The sequence below is a fragment of the Chrysochloris asiatica genome, unplaced genomic scaffold (assembly GCF_000296735.1).
Source record: "Chrysochloris asiatica unplaced genomic scaffold, ChrAsi1.0 scaffold00134, whole genome shotgun sequence".
Lineage (NCBI taxonomy): Eukaryota > Metazoa > Chordata > Mammalia > Afrosoricida > Chrysochloridae > Chrysochloris > Chrysochloris asiatica.
The window spans coordinates 5,517,525-5,526,999 of record NW_006408652.1 but is presented as its reverse complement, the minus strand read 5'-3'; the positions used below and the strand labels follow the sequence as shown (position 1 = coordinate 5,526,999).

General features: G+C 37.5%; 1 pseudogene; it reads right to left on the bottom strand.

Moving 5' to 3' along the window:
* Positions 1-8,144: 8,144 nt before the first annotated feature.
* The window catches only part of LOC102829620, a 4,901-nt pseudogene continuing 3,570 nt past the window's right edge, over positions 8,145-9,475 (bottom strand).

The following is a 9,475-nucleotide window of genomic DNA, read 5'->3' as shown; positions in this document are numbered from 1 at the left end:
GGAGATTTCTCATCTCTGGAGATCTGGATGTGGTTCTGGTTTCTACCTATAGTTTTATGTATTGCAGAGGCTCTGTAGGAAGCCTCATTCACTGGGTACGCTGTAGCCCCATTTAAGGTATTCCAATCAGTCATAGGCAGAAGACGGACTTACAAGCCTTCTAGTATGATGTTTCTGACTATTCCTTTCTCTCCCTTAATAGAGATTTCTTGATAATATATATTATCATCTGGGACTAGAAATTATGGATCATTAGAAGAATTATATATGTTGTTGTAGGAAGGAAGATGAGGGGTGTGTACACAAAAAGAGGAAAGCTTTGTGTGACTGTCACTTTCATTTTTATTTTTGAAGGAAGATCAGCTGTTTGCCATGTGTGTTGTCACTGTGTGTGAACAGGGAATATATTAGATTATGAGACACTGGCCCCTGTATTAGCCGGGACTGGGACCATTTGGTCATCTTGGTAACTGGAGACATCCTCATTAGTCCCCAAATCTGTGTCCACCCAGACCATGTGTATATGAACTTGTTTGGAAATAGTGCCTTTGCAGATGTAATCTAGTTAAGATGAGCCCTCAAACCAATGATTGGTGTCCTTATAGGAAGAGGAAATTTGGGGCACAGAGACACAGAGAAAATGCCATGTGATAATTGGACTGATTCATCTACAAGACAATAAGTGTTAAGGATTGCCAGCAGCCAACAGAAACTCAGAAGAAGCAAGGAGAGATACACCACTAGAGTCTTCAGAAAGAGCATGACCCTACTGACACCTTGATTTCAGACTTCTGGCCTCGAGAACTGTGAGAGAATTGATTGCTGTTGTTTTAAGCCACCCAGTTTGTGGTCCTTTGTTATGGAAACCTTAATATACCCCCAGCTCCGTAACCATAAATATCATAAGATCTTGGGGAACTCTAGAACATCAGTAGGCTGTAGAATGGGGGTTCAAGCCAACCGTATCCAGTTCTTAAAGTATAAGGAGGCCTTAGTTAACATATGATATGTAAAAATTATTTTCAGTGAAATTATTCTCTCAAACAGATTTTAAAATGTGACTTCATCAGTTTCCATGGGAAGGAATTAAAGTAACTATTTAAATATTTTCCACAGAAATAAGAACTAATGTTCTACCCTTCTGATGATTACACCCAAATGTAATCCCGAGACCAGTCTGTTATTGATTTTCACATGAAAAAGGAGGATGAAACACAGAATTCATGCACATGTTTGGCACACAGAGTATTAAATTATTATGTATCAAATTTAATCTAATTAGAATTTAGAAGTCATTACATGACAAATCCACCACTTGTCTGTCACCTTATCATATTGTGGTGGTTTGTGTGTTGCTGTGATGATGGAAGCTATGCCACCAATATTTCCAATGCCAGTAGGGTAACCCAAGGTGGACAGGTTTCAGTCAAGATGCCAGATTAAGACAGAGTAGGAAGAAGGACATGAAGATCTACTTCTAAAAAAATTTGAAAACCATATGAATAGTATCAAAACATTGTCCGATATGGTACTAACAGATGATCTCGTCAGGTTGGAAGGTACTCAAAATAAGATTGGGAAGAGCTGACTCCTCAAAGTAGAGTCGATTTTACTGAAGTGGATGGAGTAAAGCTTTCGGTACTTTCATTTGCTGATGGGACATGACTCAAGATGAGAAGAAACAACTGCAATCATAATGATCAGAACGTGGAATGTACAAAGAAAGATTCTAGGAAAGTTGGAAGTTGTCAAAAATGAAGTGGAATGCATAAAATCTATATCTTAGATATCGGTAAGCTGAAATGGACTGTTATTGGCCATTTTGAATCAGGCAATCATATGGTCTACTGTGTGGGAATGAGGAAGGACAACCAGGCATTGTTATATACTCAAAATCAACTAGATGGCATCTAACAATTACAACATGACAAATAATATAAAACCTACAAAGGCATGTGACAGAAATGAAGCATTTATATGGGAGAACGAAGTTGATAGCTTGTGGTGATCTTACAGCTCATCATTTTTTATAGATAGTGAAATAATCTGGCATCTGTTGTTAGTTGATTGGTGTGGGTTACCAAGTAGGCATTTGTTAGACTGCTTTTTCCTTAGGAGGAACTTGCAATTCAAGTGGTCTACCTGGAGGTGAACGCTGATCCTCAGACATGTTTACCTTTGGCATGAAATCAGCAAGCTTCCATTCATGCTTTCATCCTACTCTCAGACATTTCTTTATCTTCTTTAGTACACCTCATCCAAGGAAACACTATAATTGTCCTTCTTAGTGCCAGCTGATATTTTCAGCTTCCTGTCCCTTTGCCCAAGGGAAAAATGCTGATTTCCTCTTTGCTATTTGGCAAATGTCAAAGGAAAAAGACTGGCTACACTATGTATTCCTTTCAGCAGCATGAATGAACAGCTTGTATTTTTTCCCAATCGGGAGAAGATTTAATTTGCTAAAACTTAATTAGCTTGAGCTCAGAGAGTTTTGTTGGTTTTTTTCCTCATTATTTCTCTATTTCTTCTCCTTCATTTGTTTCCTTTTTCTCCCCCGAGAATTCCGATTGTACATATTTACAAATTCCAAGATTGAGCCCCCATGGCCTATAAGAGGCCTATCATACTTTCCAATAACCCTTTCTCAGGTTCTGGGATAATTTTCAAAAATCTTCTACTTTACAGATTTTTTTTTCAATAACCTGTCTTCTGTTCATTGTCTCCATAATATTTCTTTCATTCAGTAACTACATTTTTTCAACTAAAAGCAGTCTTGCTTGGTTTCATATGGCTTCATTCTCAAGTATGGCATGTTTGTTCTGTAAAAACCCTAGGAGAACATGAAACATAATTTTTCTAATCTTTCCTTAGTTCGAGGGAGTCAATCTGTTTCATGGAGAAAAATCTGTGCCCTCCCACCACCCCCCGTTTTTTTTTGAGTACTGAATCTTTTCAAATGGCTGTGAAGTTCTTCAGTTTTTCTATCTGAATTCTAATCTCTAATAAGTTCTGCAGGTTGAGGTATGCTTTATACAAATGACTTATTTCAGATAAGAGAAGTGGAATTTGACATTTCCAATTGGTTTAGTGTGCTCAACAGATGGACTCATTGGTTGTAAATCCATGTGGAGGCAGTTTCTATGAATGGTGCTGTGCCAGGTAGTTTCCCTCCATATGTGTGGTGATGGCATGAAGTTACCCTGAAGACGTTCCCCCTCCACAACTTCCCTACAGCCCTGCCCACTCTCTTCTTAGCACATCACTCCTGTTTGGTGAAGAAACAGGAGAAAGAGCATCCTGGCCTGCCTCTCAGTGGTCTGACCTACGCTTGAACCTCAGAGTGTGTTATACTATCCCTTTATTGTACCCATTACCCAGGAGCTGGTATTCACTCCTACAATGGGTACAGAGTCCAGAAAGTTCTGTTCAGTGATTACTGTTACTTACCTCTCAACTCTGCAACTGGGTTTTTTTTTTCTTTCTTTGGGAAAGAATATTAGGAGAGTGTCTCCTGTGATCCTCTCCTATTACCATCCTTTCAGAACAATCACAGCTTGGTGTCTCTGATGGAATCCTTCTGTCTTCTAGCAATGTTGTAGATGTTTAGTTGAATATTTATTTGGTCCTTTTTAATAACAAGAATATTAAGTGCAGCAGAGTTGCTTTTTTTTTTTAAGTAAGTATTTGAAAACTAACAAGAATTTAGATACAGTCTTTATATTTATTAATTATAAGGCCATTCAAAATAATGCAAACCCCTACTTATATGTAAGTGGACATAAAAATGTGTCACATATCCAAGTGCCTATATTTGGTATTAAAATATCTGGCTTCTCTTATGCCCAAAGTAAAACAAAAGTTTATGTAGGACAAAGGAGGGTACTGTTATGAGTCGGGCTGCTGATCCCAAGGTAAGCAGTTCAAAACTACTAGTTGCTCCATGGAAGAAAGATGAGGGTTTCTGCTCCTTTAAAGATTTACAGCCTCAGAAAGCCTATATAGGGTCACTATGAATTGGAACCGACTTCACAGCACACTACCACCACCAGTACAAATGTACTACAAGCTTCAATAGAAATTATTGTTGTTGTTAGGTGCCATTCAGTAAGCTTTGACTCATAGCAACCCTTTGTACAACAGAATGAAACACTGCCTGGTCCTGCACCATCCTGCTGCTACTGTTTCAATCCGTTTTGTTGTGGGTCTTCCTCTTTTTCACTGACCCTCCATTTTATCAACATATTTGTCTTAGGCTGGGTTCTCTAAGAGAAGCAAAACTAGATGCAGTCCTCGCAGGGGACACCATGGTCAACTGGCATAACACAGTCCACAAAAGCCATGTTTTATATCCTACTTGAGTGAGTAATGTCTGGGATCTTGAAAACTCATGAGTGGCCATCTAAGTTGCAGCTATTGGTCTCTCCATATGTGGAAGAAAGAAAAAAGAAGGAAGAAGAATTGAAGAAGTGTACAGTCAATTAGTCCAATTGACTATGGAATATGTGAATATCAGTCTCCATGACTCTGAGACCAGACCCAGACCGTGCCTGGCTATCACCACCAACTGCCCTGAAAGGGCTCACATTAGAGGGTCCCAGACAGAGTGGAAGAAAATATAGAACAAAACTGAAAATGATTTAATAAAAAATAAGAAATAAAAGGCAGGATTTACTGGTCAGAAAGAGGATGGAAGAATGTGAGGCTATGGCCCTCGACCACCCAATTTTCAGTCAAGCAGTAGGTAGGTTTACAGTGGGGGACAACAACACTAGTAAGGCATTCTCACCATGGAACGGCCAATCATTCAAAATCAAACATTTTCCTACGGACAAAGTTGAGAAGGGATGGGAAGGTGGGTGGACTGCATATAAGAACCACAGGGAGAAGGCAGAATAACTGTTATTAAATGGAGGGGATTGAAATCATGGATATGAAACCAAGTGTATGATTTAGTGAATGTAAACCTGATGACCTTATCTGTAAACTTATATTCAATTCACAATAAAATGTTAAAAAACAAACAAACAAAAAAACAGATGCAGGACCCAGATCCAGCAAAAAAGTAAGAAAACCTTTTCAAAGTGTCCAATATATTGGAAACAGGCTACATCTATGAGAAAAGTTCAATTAATTGATTGTCTGCTCATAGCAGATTTCATCATGGATTTGATTTTATTATATTAGATCTCATCATATGAAAATACTGCCTTAACTGCTAAACCACTGAGAAGTCTGGCCCAATAAAGTTGGCACATAAACCTTAACCATCACTATGATTCTCTTCTCCAGGAAATGGTTTGTCCTGATGACATGTCCAAAGTAAGTAAGATAAAGTTTCTCTATCCTTCCTTTTAAGGAACATTCTAGCTGAACTTCTTCCAAGACAGATTTGTTCATTTTTATGGCACTCCATGGTATATTCAATATTCTTCACCACACCATAATCCCACAACATCAATTCAATACAGGATACCTCTAGAAGAGTGGAAAAGAAGATTTTATAATATAAATTACTTACTACTTTTGTTGTGGGCCCAAACACAGATGTGGATCAAACCATCAATTGCTCATATGCAGGTTAAGAATGCAGCTGAAGAAAAATTTTTAGAAATCCAAAAGAGCCAAAACATGACCCTAAATATATCCTATCTGAATTTAGAGACCACCTCAAGAACAGATTTGATGCATTAGACACCAATGACTAAAGACCAGAAGAGTTGTGAGATGATATTAAGAGCATCATACATGAAGAAAACAAAACTTCATTAAAAAGATAGAAAATACCAGAATGGATATCAGAAGAGGCTCTAAAACTTGTTTTGAATTCAGAGAAGCTAAAGTGACTGGAAGAAAGGATGAAGTAAAAGAGTTGAACAGAAATTTCAAAGGGCAGCTCAAGAAGACAAACTCAGGTATTATAATGAAATATGCAAAGACCCGGAGTCAAAAGCCCAAAGGGAAAAACAGGTTTAGCATTTCTCATGCTGAAACAACCAGTATATAGGACTACCTTCTACTATCCATTCTGTAGTCCCTCTGACTTCAACTGGTCATGGTTCTTTGCCTGGTGGGGTAACCCAAACCTTTATTGCTGACGGGTCTGAACCATTAGTAATCATGCTGGAGTTGGGTTTCTGTAGTTTACCAATGACATTAATCACAGGGCACAGTAGTACTGAGAGACATCCTAAGGAAGCTCCTAGATTCCACAATACTGCTTTTTTAATATATATATATATTAGTTATCTTTTCATTTAAATTATTTTTAAAAGCATGTTCACAGCACACCCCAAGAATGCCATATAGCAATGGTTTGTTGTTCTTTTCTAACAGAGTATGTTAGAAAACAAAACAAAATTTAAATGGTAAAGGTTTTTAAAATTAGTTCTCTGAAATTTCTGTCAATAATAGCTAGTCGCTTAATCTTTGTTTCAGAACAGTAAACATTTCAGGAATGTAATGATTATCTTCCCCCATCACACTTCTCTGAAATCTAGTTAAAACTATATAGCAGAAACAAAAAATAAATATTTTTCTAGAAAGCACATATTTGGCATTTTAAAATGCTAAGATGCTTAGATTTGTTCTTTCTGTGTCAGACAGAAAGTCTGGGTCTTTAGTGGTAACAACGGGGCACATTATGCTGTATTTTCTGAACTTCACCCTAACAAGCCAATGGGCAAAGTTGGAAAAGTTTGCTTTTCTCTTACAAATGGAGTCCAGTCAGTACCAGAGACTTTCAGAAGATCAGAGAATTCAAATTGGTTAATTTGGTACTTGAAGTGCTTTAAGCATACTCTTCCCCCATTTGATTATTTAATATTTCTAACTTGCTTGCCATATTTCTCTCAAAACCATTCAATAAGTATATAACTTGAGTGAAATATAAACTGAATTTTGTTTCATTAACTTCATTAAAATGTGTCAAACATCATTCTGTCCTGTATTCTTGTATTCAGTCTTTTCAAATAATTTATGTTTTCATTATAAATGCAAAGCAGCTACACTGTGTGTATGAAATATTTATATCCTAAACATCTTAAATGCAGAAGAGCTGAATGTTAAAGACAAAAATTGGGGAGACATTGAGAAGTTGTTATATATTTGTCTATTATCAGAAACTTATGATTCATTTTCTTGGATAAAAGTATGGAAACAGTACCGTTCAGTTCCTTTTCATGATGTATCAATAAAAAGTATATTGCTTATGTCTATTAGCATCAGCCTCTGTGAAACCAACATCGTATTTTTAACACTCACTGAAAAGAATTTTTCCTTTAAAATTATGGCTACAGTTTGGAAAAAGAGTTGAAAAGGGATGATTTTAGATCAAAAAAGTATTAGAGAAAAGATGTAACACAACAAAATTGGCAGGTGACAAAAGCAAATATGTTGTAAGAAAACCCTTCCCTATAAACACATCTGTCCTTTCTCCCATATTGGGAGAAATTCTCATTAAAACATTCTATATCATGAATCATGTAAAATCATATGCATATCAGGTAGATAAGTTTTACCTGGTAAAGGATTATATTATCCTATTCATAAGATGAGAAGTTGTAGTTGTTGTTAAGTGCTGTCGAGTAGGTTTCAATTTACAGTGACCCTATATAGGGTTTCCCTGGAGCAGCTGGTGAGCTTGAGCTGCCGACCTTGTGGTTCAAACCAACCTTGCAGTTCAGCGCATTAACCCATGTGACCACATCAGGACTCCAGATGAGAGGTTTGTTGTTGTTGTTGTGTGCCGTGGAGTCGGTTCCGACTCCTAGAGACCCTGTACAGGGTTTCAGAGGCTGTAAATCTTTACAGGAGCAGAAAGCCTCATCTTTCTCCCGCGGAACAGCTGGTAGTTTTGAACTGCTGACCTTGCGGTTCACAGCCTGATTCATAACCACTACACTACCAGAGCTCCTTTCAGATGAGAGGTAGTGACATTTTAGTCTCTCAATGTTGAGCTACAAATCCCACACATCTGGCACATGGGTTGTAAGGAAAAAACAAATACACAGATGCACCATTGCATGGGCCTCATGTTGTCTTTTTGGTTATTTCAAGTCACTCATCATTCATTGCATTAGCAGTGTACACTCATCTCTATGTTAATCTTTATTTAAAGGCAACAGGTACTGGTATTATCCACCGTATCATACTAGAGGACTTCCATCATCTTTCAAAAATGAAGTAGCCTTCCTTCCATTCTTCTGAATATGATGTTCATTTATTTTCTCCACCACTTCAATCTCAGTTAAGGAATCAGTTTTATTATCTGCTTAGATGTTTAAGCCTGGAACAGCATTGAAGAGTTTTTGTTCATTGAGGGCTTACTTCACTGACACCTCCTTTCTGGAAAAACTGTGAGGCATTCCTACAGTCACTGAACAAGAACTTCAGGCTTTGAGGATGGCTTGGTTCCACAGACAGAAGGACAGACCTTTCCAGCATGGAGTCCTGGTGTGGTCCTGTGGGTTAATGCAAAATTGGTTTGAACCGTGAGGTTGGCGGTTCAAGCTCATGAACTACTCCTCAGAAACCCTATACAGGATCGCTATGGGTCAAAACCGATTTGACGGCATTTAACAACAGCCACAGCATGTTATACTCACTGAGGACAGCATGGACAAGTACACAGTCGTTATGTAACTGCTGCATCATATGAAGAGTTTGATAGTAGGCTTCTTTCATTTATTACTGAGCTTTACTACTATAAATTTAGGAGCGAGAGCTTGATCATGGCCAATAAAAGACATAACTAAATGTATTTCTTGAGTAGTATAGCTGTTGGACAAGGAATTCCAGCTCTGCATTCTTGTGAGATTGTACATTTCTTTTTCTGCCCACATGCGGATGATCTTATGTGGATTTAGTTTCCTGAAGCAACCTTTAAACCTGAGATCATCTTTAATATATTTCTTATGGTTCTTAAACTCATTAAGGGTTGAAATACTATAATAGCACATTCTGCAGATACAACTTTACTATTTTCCTTTTCATCTTCCACGTTCCTTCCATATGCATGAAAGACAACAGATTCCTTTCCTGTACTAATGCAGCCAGTGACTGTCTTCAATATTGCAGACTTGTTGATTTTATATATAAGTAAACCCTCTCTTAGGATCAACTGCTTTTTCTGCAGTAGAATGCTCATTTTCTCATGGAGCCAGACACTTTGACATTCTTCTGAATAAGCATGTTGTTTTAAAGCACTGAAAACATGGTTTCATAGTTTTAAATCCATTTCAATTCCATCTCCGTCCTGAAACCCAAGTGCAAAATTTTCCCTTCTTCCTGTATTTTTCTCCCACATACTACTTCATCATATTTGGTGTTGATGTCTTTTCCTTTTCTAATAAAACCCTTTTGTGGAGTAAGAAATGGTTTTGCAGTTCACAAGGATCATCCCGAGTACCTTGCCAATCAACCGCATCTTCAGAGCTATCACTATCTTTATAAGCATGCACTTTTTTTTTTTTTTTTT